Here is a 16,448-nt window from a genome sequence, read left to right as displayed (position 1 = left end):
AGCAACAAATTGCCGATGATCTGTGGAACAAAGATTGACAAATTAGAAAATACGTTGCGCCAAATGCTAATTATATTTAAGTAAATAAGAGCAGATATATGACTACTTATCAGAAGATTCACAAAGAAATACGGTCCTGGCCGGATGTCGCCAAATGTAACCTCCCCGCAAAAATGTAATAAATGAATGATGATAATAAAAATGTGCCAGAATCTTAACTTCCCTACAAAATTAAAGAATGATGATTGATCATAAACCCACAATAAAATTAATTAGATAATGAACCATGAACCGTATGTAACATCTCAACAGAAATAATTAAGCCTGATAAATTTTATAAGGACAGCAGCGCTGACCTTCGGCCCTGTATTCAGAATAAAAAAGCAAAAATTCTTACCTCAATAAAAAACTGCATCTATATCTGCTCTTAATTACATTCTTCTACATAGCTTCGTGCAATGCTGGCGTATATATAATTTTTATTCTTGGAGGAAATGCATAGGAAATATTCTTTAAATTGAAATGAATGTTTTTCTTTAAAAAAGTTACTTTATAGAAAAAATTATTATTGGGGCGTTTTTTGAACAAATTAATTACAATTAACATACAATACTAGATGTGCGCAATGCTGCATCTTTACTTTCTATAACAATATACATCGTCCCGAACCGTGACCAGAGTCGCGAGAAGAGCACGCCGCCGACGCATGCCGACTTCTGCTCAGTACAACCATCCACTCGATATTACTGTCGACTGACTACAAGTTCTCCCGACTCGCTACACACAACAACTGTTCCTGCCGAGTCGCTACATGCAACAACTGTTCCTGCCGACTCGCTACGTGCTACTACGATAAATAACTCTCTGGTCAGAGATTCTGTCATGCCTCGCCATCGCTGGTAATGAATACATACGTGTTTCAAGTTTATCTATCATCTCCGTAACGCTTTCGTGATTATTAAATGATCCTGTAACGAAGCGCGCTGCTCTCCGTTGGATCTTCTCTATCTCTTCTATCAACCCCACTTGGTACGGATCCCACACTGCTGAGCAGTATTCAAGCAGTGGGCGAACAAGCGTACTGTAACCTACTTCCTTTGTTTTCGGATTGCATTTCCTTTGAATTCTTCCAATGGATCTCAGTCTGGCATCTGCTTTACCGACGATCAACTTTATATGATCATTCCATTTTAAATCACTCCTAATGCGTACTCCCAAATAATTTATGGAATTAACTGCTTCCAGTTGCGGACCTGCTATATTGTAGCTAACTGATAAGGGATCTTTCTTTCTATGTATTCACAGCACATTACACTTGTCTACATTGAGATTCAATTGCCATTCCGTGCACCATGCGTCAATTCGCTGCAGATCCTCCTGCATTTCAGTACAATTTTCCATTGTTACAACCTCTCGATATACCACAGCATCATCCGCAAAAAGCCTCAGTGAACTTCCGATGTCATCCACAAGGTCATTTATGTATATTGTGAATAGCAACGGTCCTACGACACTCCCCTGCGGCACACCTGAAATCACTCTTACTTCGGAAGACTTCTCTCCATTGAGAATGACACGCTGCGTTCTGTTATCTAGGAACTCTTCAATCCAATCACACAATTGGTCTGATAGTCCATATGCTCTTACATTGTTCATTAAACGACTGTAGGGAACTGTATCGAACGCCTTGCGGAAGTCAAGAAACACGGCATCTACCTGGGAACCCGTGTCTATGGCCCTCTGAGTCTCGTGGACGAATAGCGCGAGCTGGGTTTCACACAATCGTCTTTTTCGGAACCCATGCTGATTCCTACAGAGTAGATTTCTAGTCTGCACAAAAGTCATTATACTCGATCATAAAACGTGTTCCAAAATTCTACAACTGATCGACGTTAGAGATATAGGTCTATAGTTCTGCACATCTGTTCGACGTCCCTTCTTGAAAACGGGGACGATCCGTGCCCCTTTCCATTCCTTTGGAACGCTACGCTCTTCTAGACACCTACGGTACACCGCTACAAGAAGGGGGGCAAGTTCCTTCGCGTACTCTGTGTAAAATCGAACTGGTATACCATCAGGTCCAGCGGCCTTTCCTCTTTTGAGCGATTTTAATTGTTTCTCTATCCCTCTGTCGTCTATTTCGATATCTACCATTTTGTCATCAGTGCGACAATCTAGAGAAGGAACTACAGTGCAGTCTTCCTCTGTGAAACAGTTTTGGAAAAAGTCGTTTAGTATTTCGGCCTTTAGTCTGTCATCCTCTGTTTCAGTACCATTTTGGTTACAGAGTGTCTGGACATTTTGTTTTGATCCACCTACCGCTTTGACATAAGACCAAAATTTCTTAGGATTTTCTGCCAAGTCAGTACATAGAACTTTACTTTCGAATTCATTGAACGCCTTTCGCATGGCCCTCCTCACATTACGTCTTTCGCGCTGTTTCCTCCAACTGCTTACTGTCGCTGTTCAAGTGAAGTTTATACTTGGAATAATTCTCGATTTGTATCCGTTAGTTTGTGACCTTCACCTTAAGCAAATTTTGACCTGTGTTGGGATGCCAACATATACCTTAATCTGTTGTAACGTAATTATTCTTGTGTTATAGAAAAAAAAGTGTTTAATCTTCAATTGATGGTCGTTCCTCAGCTTAAAACTGCCATGCCTAGATACTGGAGCTAAATTGTTTTTCATTGTTTCAAGTGTGGTTCCAGCGTTTTTTTTTTCCAATCAGTCATGTATAAATCATGTTTTATTTTCACCATTCGGTAATTAAGGCCCTTCTAATCTGTTCTCGTACTGTTGTATAAATTTACTTCTGCCTTTATTACGGCTTTACACTTATTAAATTCTGTATCCTATACAGGGTGTTACAAAGAGGTACGGCCAAACTTCCAGGAAACATTCCTCACACACAAATAAAGAAAAGATGTTATGTGGACATGTGTGCGGAAACGCTTAATTTCCATGTTAGAGCTCATTTTAGTTTCGTCAGTATGTACTGTACTTCCTCGATTCACCGCCAGTTGGCCCAATTGAAGGCAGGTAATGTTGACTTCGGTGCTTGTGTTGACATGCGACTCATTGCTCTACAGTACTAGCATCAAGCACATCAGTACGTAGCATCAACAGGTTAGTGTTCATCACGAACGTGGTTTTGCAGTCAGTGCAATGTTTACAAATGCGGAGTTGGCAGATGCTCATTTGATGTATGGATTAGCACGGGGCAATAGCCGTGGCGCGGTACGTATGTATCGAGACAGATGTCCAGAACGAAGGTGTCCCGACCGGAAGACGTTCGAAGCAATTGATCGGCGTCTTAGGGAGCACGGAACATTCCAGCCTATGACTCGCGACTGGGGAAGACCTAGAACGACGAGGACACCTGCAATGGACGAGGAAATTCTTCGTGCGGTTGACGATAACCCTAATGTCAGCGTCAGAGAAGTTGCTGCTGTACAAGGTAACGTTGACCACGTCACTGTATGGAGAGTGCTACGGGAGAACCAGTTGTTTCCGTACCATGTACAGCGTGTGCAGGTACTATCAGCAGCTGATTGGCCTCCACGGGTACACTTCTGCGAATGGTTCATCCGACAATGTGTCAATCCTCATTTCAGTGCAAATGTTCTCTTTACGGATGAGGCTTTATTCCAACGTGATCAAATTGTAAATTTTCACAATCAACATGTGTGGGCTGACGAGAATCCGCACGCAATTGTGCAATCACGTCATCAACACAGATTTTCTGTGAACGTTTGGGCAGGCATTGTTGGTGATGTCTTGATTGGGCCCCATGTTCTTTCACCTACGCTCAATGGAGCACGTTATCGTGATTTCATACGGGATACTCTACCTGTGCTGCTAGAACACGTGCCTTTACAAGTACGACACAACATGTGGTTCATGCACGATGGAGCTCCTGCAATTTTCAGTCGAAGTGTTAGTACGCTTCTCAACAATAGATTCGGTGACCGATGGATTGGTAGAGGCGGATCAATTCCATAGCCTCCACGCTCTCCTGACCTCAACCCTCTTGACTTTCATTTATGGGGGCATTTGAAAGCTCTTTTCTACCAACCCCGGTACCAAATGTAGAGACTCTTCGTGCTCGTATTGTGGACGGCTGCGATACAATAAGACCATTTTCTTCATTTGTGTAGCCTGTTGTTGTATAATAAGTTTATTAATGCTGATAATGTGCATGCAACAATTGAAATGCTTTTTCTCATCACGGCGAACCAATTAAAACATTGTTATTTGTGACTGCTTTTCGACTATTTCTGACTTGCAGTGGAAATATGTTGTTCACATGCATGTAGTACAGTGTCTCGTATTACATTATTACATACATATCAGAGTAATCACAGTGAAACTTCTATACTTCAGATCTTGGACGCTTTTTACCACAAGAACAAAGGGATCACACCTGTGGAGATTATCCCTTTCTAAATTTTTGTAACAGATCGTACAGATACGCTAGCATACTAGGCAGCGAGAATATAACCTTACTTTACTTTCCTGCCTTGATTCTTAATTATATGATTTTATAATATTCCTTGCTTCCTTATTCACTACCCTCTGTCCCTTCTTGCGATCTGAAAACATCACGGAGACATATGGTTCAATTCCAGCGGCCAATGGCTCATCAGTTACTGAAGTATACATTTTTGTTGACAGAAGAAAAACAAAACAAAACTATGCAGATATAAATAACAGAAAAGTGTAACGTGCTAACGAAGAAAGCTGGAGCGTTCAAATGGCGAAAAACGGAACACTACCCAAAGGCAATAAAATTCAGTACACAGTAAGGCAAAATTTATCATATAATGGTCGGTATTATTACGAAAGTAGGAATATCCTAAAAGAGTGTTACGATTAGATATATTTAATTTGTTGAAATGTGCTGCTGACAAAGGCAGATCTACTTTCATGACAATGTTTTTCTAACTCCATCTCACAAGGCACACTTGGCTGACTTGTGCATTCCTGTCGCGCGCATTATCCTGCGCTGCTGACAATACACTGACCATTGTGTTGTGCGACAGTTCAATTGTTTATCTTTCTCAATAACAACTATTTTATTCGCTATCACGCATTGTCAGTTTGGCAAGCCCTAGGTGAGTAATCAGTATCCGGCATGTGCCTATCATTCCGCCTGAAGGAACGCTCGTCATTATTTTAATACTGCTCAGATCAAGAGAAGGAATAAAATCCTTTGGTAAGTTTCCATTCCCGTCGCTCAGTGTTAAAAATGCCATGGGTTACGGGGATTCCACCAAAATTCCAACAGAATTGCCAATCTGTTTTTGTGTGAGTTGTTAACCTTTTCTCATTCGAAGAAGCATCACCATTTATGAGTAAAGGCCACATTTCTCTTGGTGACTGGTTTAATTGTACTTCCTTTGTCACAATGTAATTTGCCAAACTCGTCTCACAGCAGCTATTCAGACAGAATTCCGAAACGTAGGGCCTCATTAAACAAGTAATTGGCAATTACAGAGCTCAATAGCTTACGAAAAACCTCATAGTATCGGTTTGCCGTAACATAAAAAAAGAAATTTCATGTTTATTTTCATACTAGGAAGCTCTTGTTTCGCTAGCTGTCGATGACTCTTAAAAAATTACAGTCACTGGAGTGAAATAAATAAAAAAAGAAGTATAGGTAGTGATATATCGCCATAGATAAGAAAGTTCCGTGTGTTTAATAATTGGCAAAACACTCTCCTCCTTGTGTGCTATCATTCGCCAAACTTTCGTTTCGATGTCTCGAGCGGTTTAGGTGATACGAGAGATGTTGCGAGTATTTCATTCTCGCAGGAGTGAGATCGGAAGTGAGCGCGCTACATGGGACCCATTTTCTCGAGATCGGAGGCAGATAGAGATCTCCTCCCAAGTCTAAACAAAAATTCAGCATGTTAGCTAAATTTCATACGCAGCAACATATGGTGTAATACGCACCAAACGCAAAATCATAGTGACCCCTAATTTTCGTTGCAAACTTTTTGGGTTTTGCGTAGCGTCTTACTAAAATGTGCACATCACAATAAGAATGCTTATTAGCGAGGTGATGGGCACGAAGCTGACATATAACGCTACAAGTAAGGCAAAAATCATATATTTTCACAGAATAGTTTCTGTAAAATCGTTTGAGAACGGTAAGAGGTTGCGCGCGCTTCGGTTCAGTCAGCGCAGAGCGTCGCCAGTCGGCGCGTGCGAAGTATTGGAGTACGCGTCGCAATATGCGCTGCACCCGCGTGACCCGTGCGGCACGTGCGTGTCGCGCAGTAGTCTAGTGTCACGTCACACGTGCTATACGCTTCTCAATTTGCGCCTAGCCTGTGTGAGGGCGCCACCAGTGGAACACGTGGTCCCAGCGGCCAATAGCGGCGCCCCCGAGAGCGTACTTAAGCGCCGGCCTCTCTCTCATCCAGCTTCCAAGACCCAGGCAATCATCGTAGGTCGTACCACTCGCTCCTTCCGGCTCCTGGATTTCTCCCTTACTGTCTGCGCCCGTCCTATCCGCCTCACCCCCACCCTCACGTACCTTGGCCTCGCCATTGACCGTCACCTCACCTGGATCCCTCATCTCTGCTCCATCCAATCCAAAGCCCACAACCACCTCCATTTCCTCAAACTCCTCACTGGGCGGACATGGGGTTGCACCCCTCTACCATCCTCCACACCTACATATCATTAATCCGTCCCATCCTCTGTTATGCCAGTCCCGCCTGGATATCTGCCCCCCTCCCCCCCCCCCCATCCAAGTTCTATAAGTCCCTCCAGATCCTTGAGCGTCATGCACTCCATCTCGCCTTCTGTATACACCTCCCCACACAGATCAACTATGACCTCATTCCTTTCCCCCATCTGCTCCTATTCCTCGAACATATCTGCTTACTCTACACCTCCCGCCGCCTTGATCCCCCTCACCCCCTGGTTACTCCTGTCCTCTCGAACACCCTCTGCCGCACCTTCAATGTTGTGTCGCACCTTCAATGTTGTGTCCCCCCTACCCTCCATCTCTACACCCTTCATCACCTCCCCCTCCTGGATGATGCCCTCTCTCCCTCCATTTATCCCTCCTATCAACTCTGATAATCACCACCCCTCCTTTCCTCCATCCTTTCCTGGGCTCCCTCCCCCCCTTCCATCCTCTTTCTTCCCCACCTACCCTCTCTCTGCCCCCCTTCTCTCCCCGAGTCCTTTTGCATTTCCCTCCTCTGCCTTTTCCCATTCTCTCTGTTATATCCTAGCCAGTAATGCCACCCGAGCCCGCTGCCAAAAGGTTGGCAGCATCAAAGTCCGGACGCCGTCCGCATAAGCAGCGCCAGCGAGACAGCAAATCGCCGCAAGTCTGCGCGCGCCACCGCTGGCTTCTGGGCTCTTAAGCGCTGGAGTCGCGAGCGCTAGGACAGTTCTGTATTCGCCGCTCAGTTGTATACTCGCCACCGAATTGTGTACTTGCTAGTCAGTTGTGTGTTCATCGCAGCAGAGTTGTTGTTTGTCGTCAGCCGGCGCTGACCTAGCCGCTCCGACTCGAACTAGACAGATTTCTGTAGACACGGAGTTCCCTACTGTGTTACTGTATCTTCGTTAATAAAGATAAGTACCGACTTTTATTTAATCAGAGTGTTTGGGGTTTCATCTTTCTGTTCACTGTTCCAGCGGACCGGTCGGCCCGCTATTAAAAGTGTGGCGGTGACTTCGTAAGCCGTTTCTACAGCGAATTGCTTGTCGCTACGAACGCCGCCACAAAACTCTCTCGCGTCTGCCCTGCCCCTCCCCCCCCCCCCCTGCTTATGTCCTCTCCCTCCTTTGGTTGCCCCCCTTTCGTTTTTCCTCTCCTCCCTCCTTGTTTTCCCCCCCCATCTGTTCAGGTCCCCCCCCCCCCTCCTACCCTTAGCTATGGTGTGTCAACTTTGGGCCGACATTTTAGTGCAGTGTTTACAGTGAGTGTTCAGTGTTGCGTGTCTTTTCGAAGTGTTGCGAACGGACGCCATTCTGTTGCTGAGTGGAATTTTTATATCTCTTGCGAACAGAAACCACATTCTCGCCATGTTTACCTGTCTGTTTCCTGTGTATTTTATTAGCTTTGCCAACCCTTTGCTGTATATTTTAACTTCCCTCAATTTTCCGCCGTTTTACAATTTAAGTCACCGTTTTATCGCCTTTTTTATTGTTTCTTATCTTCTTACGTTTTAAAAAGTCTGTAGGCTGCAGAGCAGCGTAATAAGTTGCTGCCAGCCCGCCCCCTTGGGAGGGGGGGGGGGGGGGGGGGGGAATCGAAATTCAATAAAGGAAAAAAACACTCATCCAGTCAGTCTAATCTCGCTTACGTCGGTTTACACTTCGCTTGCGCTAGACTGCTTTCTTCCTGGTTCGTGCACGAGTTTGTTTCCTTGTGACTCTGTTGTTCGGTCTTGTCGTATTCGTTCTGTCCTACGTTGGTCGTGTCGGTCGTATTCCGTTGTTGTTCGCGGGCCTCTCCGCGGGTCCCGCCGCGCCTTCCGTCAGTGCTACCCCGCGACCGTCCTGGTCGCAGTTACACCATAAATAATTTCTAATATCCTTCGGGAAAGAAACTTCTCTGATGGTTGACAGGAAGTAGCATTTTACAGCAGGTACTGCGAGCAGCAGCAGAAGACAGCTTGTGGATCCAAAAAGTCATTTGTTATTGTTTGTCTGCATTCATTCTGCCCCAAGTGTTGATTCTTGGAGCCTTAATGAGTACGGCATACACACCGACACTGTGAGTCCCACCAGGTATTGGACCGTAGTTCTGTCTTTCCAGCAGTTTAGCTACCCAGCACCACCGCTGCAATACCACTTCACTGACGATGTCTCGACTAACCAGTCGTAGCAGGCCAGCTGCTTCGTCGCAGCTGCTACAAGGAAGACGGCGAAGCGAGCTGTGTCGTGCCTCACAGGGACCTCGGTGTGAGTTCGTTGTGAGCTCTGGAAGACGGGAAGGCGGCTGGACTTACGTCTGGGGACTGCAAATTGTGGAGCCGATCGGCTGAACTCGGTTAACTTCGGTTCGGCAGACTTCGGGTCTGCAGACGACGAGCTCCCGCTACAACATGGCTACCACAGCCGATCAGCTGCTTCTAAAGAATGCCACCCTGCATTTATCCATTAACTACGAGGATCACAAACAAATTCTGCGAATGTACGAGAATGTGCACCGAAACGTTTGACTACTTCGCCAATGAAGTGAAGACAAGATTTTAAACATGGCTGCAGCAGCAACTGTTAAAATTCTTCACAATAAAGGATGGCAGCCAAGAACAGTTGCAGGATAGAATTTTTTTATTAAAATTTTAATAAAAAAATTCTATCCTGCACCTGTTCTTGGCTGCCATCCTTTATTGTGAAGAAGTGAAGACACGCATTTATTATCTAACCACAAACTTTCAATAGCCGACAAATATATAAGAGTGCTAAATAAAAGAATGTTGATTAGTGTTTACTGTAGCATCTGTAGCGTAGAGGAAGCGCGTGTGGTTTCGGCGCTGGCTTTTGTTAATGCGCTGCGGTTCGAACCTGGTCAATTTCAAAAAAAATTTTTAACCCTTTACGTTGTAATCGTTTCGTATGTTCTGTGTACAAAGTTTTATTCATAGTTTTTACATTGCATATCAAAGTATGTTTGTCAGGTGTGGCTAAAGTACCTTTGATATGCCTCATTTGCTTCACATGAAGTCACGCATCATTCGTGGAATATCAGATGTATCTTTATTTATTTCTTACTTTTAGATAATAAATCATTTCACAAAACATTTGAGCAATTTCATATTTTTCAAGTTTTGATCAGAAAGTAAGATCTTATTCACACCGCAATAGCCGTCCTAGCGTCTGCTTTTCTCGAAATGTCCTAAATTTAAAACTTGATTCGAAGGAAGCCTTTTCGACATTGCTATTTCATAAGCCTGAGGTGAAGTATTTGTTAATAGGTTGCACTGGACTGAAGAGTCAGAAACACCTGGCAGGCTTTATGAAATAAAGTAATTAGCGTAATGAGCCTATTATTAGAGTAAGATCTACACATTACGTGTTAGTACTCGAAATATTTTAAAAATTGGACGGTCTGTTTCTATAATATCAGTAGTAGTGACATAGATAATTTACTCGCTAAAGATACTTCGTATTAAGAAATTGGTAGCTAAGTGCAAACTGTGTTTACAGGAATTTACAAGTACTTTAGTGTAATAGTGCGAGTTCACAACATTAATTGCCTGTGCCCTCTGATTGCCATTTGTGTTTTCTGATGATAAAGAAAAAGCAAATGAAAATCATCGCTGCTAATGATAAAGGCTTTAAAATGTAAAGGAAACCGTCAAAGCACAATTTTTATGTGGTTAGTAACATGGTGAAGTAGAAGACAGTATCTTTCTTTGATAAGATTTATAATCTTAATTGCCTCAGATATGCAATTTAAATTGCACATAAGACATACTGTATCAGATTGTTCAGATGTATATTAAAATTTCATCAGTTACCATTTTGATGAAATTTGGTTTGAATTGCTGACAAGCCTAAAGTTTGGTGTGTGGGTAAATCATTGTCAACACAATTCCTTAATGGCAACATTTGATACATCCACAATTATATTCAGGGAGAATGGTTTTGAAATATAATCAGTAGTGTGGCCATGTAGATAAAACAAATCTATACTCTGTAACTTCTCAGCTGATTTTCATTCTGAAGAGTATGACAGAGGTTATGCCCTCTGTGCTGATTATTAGATTTTTTCCCCACTCCATTTACATATGGAGTGCCTCTTTAAAAAGCCTCGAAGAGTGCTGTAAAAATTTGCAGATATGTATCAGTATATATAATAGAATGAAGAATTACCCACCTTTTGCTACGTATTTCATCAATCAGAAATGGAGAGGCTAAGGAGGTAATTGATCTTGCTTCTCATATCCAAAATACGAGAAAATCTTCAGTACACCAGTCAATTAAAAAAAATATGTTTTATTTGTTTTTGTAAAAAATGTAAGAGAAGCCACTGACAGGCTAACATGTTAACTTTGATGAGAATGACTTAATACTAAACACTGGAAAAACTGTAGCTATGGATGAAACTTCCTGGCAGATTAAAACTATGTGCCCGACCGAGACTCGAACTCGGGACCTTTGCCTTTCGCGGGCAAGTGCTCTACCAACTGAGCTACCGAAGCACGACCCACGCCTGGTACTCACAGCTTTACTTCTGCCAGTACCTCGTCTCCTACCTTCCAAACATTACAGAAGCTCGCAGGAGAGCTTCTGTAAAGTTTGGAAGGTAGGAGACGAGGCACTGGCAGAAGTAAAGCTGTGAGTACCGGGCGTGGGTCGTGCTTCGGTAGCTCAGTTGGTAGAGCACTTGCCCGCAAAAGGCAAAGGTCCCGAGTTCGAGTCTCGATCGGGGACACAGTTTTAATCTGCCAGGAAGTTTCATATCAGCGCACACTCCGCTGCAGAGTGAAAATCTCATTCTGTAGCTATGGATGTTCACACAGCACTAACAAAAAATCTGATATCACCAAATCTAGAGCTATATGGACAGACAAATGCCAAAACAGCCTGTACCAAATTTCTTGGACTTCATCTACAAGACAACTTGAAATGGAAAGCACATATTAAGCAAATGAACAAAAAATTACGTACTTATTGTTTTGTGTTACATACATTAAAAAATTGTACCAGCTACAACACTCTTCAGTGCATATATTATGCAGTTGTAAACTCTCACCTGTGGTATGGGATTATGTTCTGGGGAAATTATGGAGATGCCATCAAAACACTCGGAATTAAAAAAAAAAATTTAAGAGTAATGGAAGGGATAGATAATAGCAAATCATGTAGACCACTGTTTCAAAAAAGTATGATCCTGCCACTTCCTTACATACAAAAAGACCACTCATCACTCAAAAATCATGCAATGCACAGCTATGATACAAGACAAAAATTGGATGTGCATGTTCAAAGCGCCAACACAAAGTTATTTCAAAATGGTCTTAACCATCCTAATATCAATCTATACAATGCCTTACCAGATACCATTAAACACATACAAAACATTGGTCACTTCAAATATAAATTGAAGTTGTACTGGGCTGATGACTGCTTTTACACAGTAAACGAATACCTACAAAAATAAATTTTTCTATGTTAACCCAATGCAGTCTCATTCAGAAAAACGTTTGTATTTTCTCTCTCTGTATATAGTGTAACAACATTTATTTAAGTATTCATCATTTATTAATATATTAATGTGTTTTATTGTGTAGAAATGTATATTATATGTAAAACTGTTAATATTAACATAAAAATCCAAATATCTCTTGCACATTGTGCAGCTGTAGATGTAAATGGAACAATAAATCAATAAAGCAATTCAAGAATAATAGGGTTCTAAACATTCACTCAAGAACTGTGTATAGTCTCCATTCCAAGTCTCGATATTGAGGCTCGAGACCCCTCCTGCAAAGTGTATATCAGTCACTGCTCAATCCCTCATCTTGAGGTGTTGGTAATAGTCCAGTGACAATATTTCTTCTTTCCAAGATGTCAGGCTTCATGATTGGCACACACGTTGTTTCCCATTTCCTTTTGGTGGCCACAAACCTTTTCTGAGGCTCAAATCGAGAAACTTTGCTTGATGAAAGGGCAGGTAATTCAGCTGATGTAGACTGCATAGCTTGAAGAGTGGGCATCAGAGAGGACAGACATTTGCTGATGACTTCACATGCCTCTTCAGATGTGGCTTCATTCAAACATAAATTAAACTGTTGCAAAAGCTTTTCTCGTTTGTGTTCCAGGCTTTTAAAGTGTCTCAATGTGACAGGGTTTTGCAACTCCTTTATTATGACGTCCTGATTATCGCCACTACCTGGCTCACAGACAATCAAGTCAGTGTCCGAGGACCCAGGTTCGCTATCGACTTTTTCAGCTGTAAATGTGCAAACTAAATGAATATGTTTGCACATGTTGAATTTGATAGCTGAATCAACGCAACTACAAATGTATTCATCAATACAAGCATTGCAGTCAGAGCAACGTAGCTCACATTTGCATAGACTGCCTTGCAATTTTTTTACAATGTATGTATCCTCATTGTTTGCTGATACTACTTCCCACTCTCTATCTCCACAAATAACATTTTCAGGTTTCAACTGCTCTGATGATAGATGCCGTTGCCTTATGGTTGATAATTTGTTCGTCAGTTTTCCTTTATTCAAATGAATCAACCTATCACCCAACTTGTCTCGCAAGTAGCGCATAAGTGCGTGGATGGCCACATCCAGTCGCTTGGGCTTCTTTCCCTTCAAATATATGTGTTTGATCACACCGTGCATTCTTTCTAAATGCATGTTGGTGTTTGGAGTGTTGTGCTGTCGGTAACAATATGCCCAATTTGTAGATGTGGCCTTGTAGGTTTTTTCAAAATACATCCCAAATTCCGAAAGGTCCTGTTCTGTTTTCATGTAGTGTATAGCCTCTTCTAAAATTCCCTGAAAACTTTCTCGGTTGTTGTGCTCCATTAATGTTCTAATTAACTTATACACTTGCGCTTGATTTTCGTGTCCCTTTACCCTACACAGATTTTTTCTCCACGCTCTGTCAACGCGCCATGAACAGAACAATCTTTGCTTAGGTGGAGTCATTATTTTGCACCAGGCATTGAAAAATACATCTGCCATGTCAGACATCAACACATTTGTATGTACTGGGACTTGCAGTGTGTTTCTTATGACACTTAAAAAAACTTCCATAACTGGAAGATCTCCTCTATTGGAAAACATGAACGAACGTGGAAATCCCTGCCATAATTCATCTAACACTAATAACGTTGTCAATTCGAATGCATAGTCATTTAAACCATGGGTGCTGTCCATACAAACACAGTTACCTCCAAATTTCAACAACATATCTTTTTGAGGTTCGTTCATTATTATTAAAATGAAATCTTCATTTTGCAGATTGTATTCTTGTGATGCAACACCTTGTGGTTTGTAGTACTGGACAACAGATCCTGTCTCCTGCATCTCCCTCACCCACAATTCCACACTAGTACAATCGTTTTCATGTCTTATAGCCTCAGACTTCAGGTTGTAACTTTGTGCTACATTGTGGATATCTTTTCTTGACAGCAAGTTATGACACTGCAAACCACTATCTTGAATCGGATATCTAAGGGAGTCGAGAATGTGATCAAATGGAATTTTCATAGCAATTTCCTTTGCTATTTCCTCTCTTTCAAATTTCGAAAGCCTCAAACGTCCCATCTCCTGCTGATGACCCACATGTGTGCTACAAAAGATAACTTTCACTTGGCCTAATGGATAAAGTGTCACATCCATTCTAGATGGGCAGTGACCACCAATTTTATTACTGCCCATTAGTTTTAAGTGACGCTTATTGCTTCCACGGGGTCTGTAATTTCCATCACGGTGGCATTTAAAATATAACTTGCTGCTTCTATCCACACTTTTATTACATTGTCCTCTTGCATGTACAAATTCACTCACAGTATCTTTTTCTAATTCACGTTTCCATTCATAAAATTTACTTTGATCACAAAATTCGTGATTTTCTTCGCGGATAACTAGATCATGGAGCAATGAATAATGTTGAAGCATTCCGTTTCTGTTTGAGCTGCCAAAGTCACATAAAGCACACAGTACTATATTTTTGCGTTCTGTGTTATGCACAGCATTCTCATGACGCTTTAGAGCATCTCCTCTGGGAGTGGAATACCCGCACAAAACACACATAAATTTTTCACCAACAGCAACCGGGTGCTTGCAGCGGATGTGGCGATATAAGTTTCCATTGTTGCTATAAGTTGCAGTGCACAAATTGCAATTGTATTGCTCCATATTTCTAATGAGAACCGGTTCACACAATAACAACAACACGGTAACAACAACAAAAACAAGCGAAGTAACGAACAGTACACACAACACAGCCGAAAGTAACAGCGACTGTCAACTGTAAACTGTCAAGCTTCCACTGTCTGCCACCAGAGGGGCTACGAGTGAAGCAGATCCGGAGTCAGCCGAACCGAAATTAGCCGAGTTCACCCGAACGGCTCCACAATTTGCTGTCCCCAGACGTAAGTGGCGGCTGGAACCTGGCGATACGGACTGGTGATGGCTGTAGAGTGCAGTGTTGCCAAGTGCTTGGGTGGTCAGGCAGCAATCGCAGGTTTGAGGGCCAGTCGCGGTGGTGGTGGCTGCGTAATAACACGGCGTTGCTCTCACGACAGCGACTGACACAGACTGGATGTCATGCCGTAGCCCAGTTGTCTCGACCGTCACTGGTGGACCTTCGGGGAGTTTAAATACGGCAGCTGACGACGCGGAAGGAATACCGCTGCAACATTTGTTCATGCCGTCGAGCGCTGGCACGGAAGGTTCCCGAAGGGTGGTCAGTTTCCTGAGCCTTCTTTGACTCCTGTCAGGGGGTTGGCGCACAAGTGGCTGCTTGGTGACAGTTTTGTAAGCATATGTCGTTGACTTGCAGCAATTGATACCCTGAACTTCCCATTTTGTCTCTGGCGCTGGGACCTGGCTTTAGTTGGTGCCATTACAGTACGTGTACTGATATTTGGGTGGGTACACAGAGAAATTAAGTTATTTAATCAGTTAGTTACATGTTCCATGGACCATTTTGCACGACAGATTGTAATGATGTGGAACGAGTCATTCGACATTCACATTGCAAATTAGTTTGTACGTATGATTACTTTCTGAACATTTCTAAGTTTCTTTACTCAAAAAGAAAAAAAGACATACAGATGTGACTTAGTAACTCCTACCCTACCACCTTTTACATATTACTGTAACAGTACTTTTTATATGGAATGAAAAGAATTGTCAAGGAGAAACTTTGTCAGTTTGTCTTCAAATTTTACTTTGCTTCCTGTGAGACGCTTTACACCACTAGGCATGTGATAAAAATTTTTTTGTTGCAGAATTTTGCATCCCTTTTGAGCTAAAGGCAACCGTAAAGTGGCGTAATGAATGTTACTTTTCCTTTTGGATTGTAATTATCTACTTCATTGTTCCTTTTGAACAGTACTGGATTGTTTGTAACAAACGTCATGTTGTTGTTGTGGTCTTCAGTCCTGATACTGGTTCCATGCAGCTCTCCATGCTACTCTATCCTGTGCAAGCTTCTTCATCTCCCAGTACCTACTGCAGCCTACATCCTTTTGAATCTGCTTAGTGTATTCGTCTCTTGGTCTCCCTCTACGATTTTTACCATCCACGCTGCCCTCCAATACTAAATTGGTGATCCTTTGATGCCTCAGAACATGTCCTACCAACCGATCCCTTCTTCTAGCCAAGTTGTGCCACAAACTCCGCTTTTCCTCAATTCTATGCAGTACCTCCTCATTAGTTATGTGATCTACCCATCTAATCTTCAGCATTCTTCTGTAGCACCACATTTTGTCT

The 16,448-nt window shown here is 42.4% G+C and overlaps 1 non-coding gene across 1 annotated transcript; it reads right to left on the bottom strand.

Moving 5' to 3' along the window:
- Nucleotides 1–11,109: 11,109 nt before the first annotated feature.
- Trnas-cga lies at nt 11,110–11,184 on the bottom strand. Its single transcript has one exon. It is a non-coding gene; the product is annotated as a tRNA-Ser (tRNA).
- Nucleotides 11,185–16,448: the final 5,264 nt, after the last annotated feature.

This window comes from Schistocerca piceifrons, chromosome 9 (genome assembly GCF_021461385.2).
Source record: "Schistocerca piceifrons isolate TAMUIC-IGC-003096 chromosome 9, iqSchPice1.1, whole genome shotgun sequence".
In the NCBI taxonomy this organism is placed as follows: Eukaryota; Metazoa; Arthropoda; class Insecta; order Orthoptera; family Acrididae; genus Schistocerca; species Schistocerca piceifrons.
This window is presented reverse-complemented; position numbering and strand designations above follow the sequence as displayed.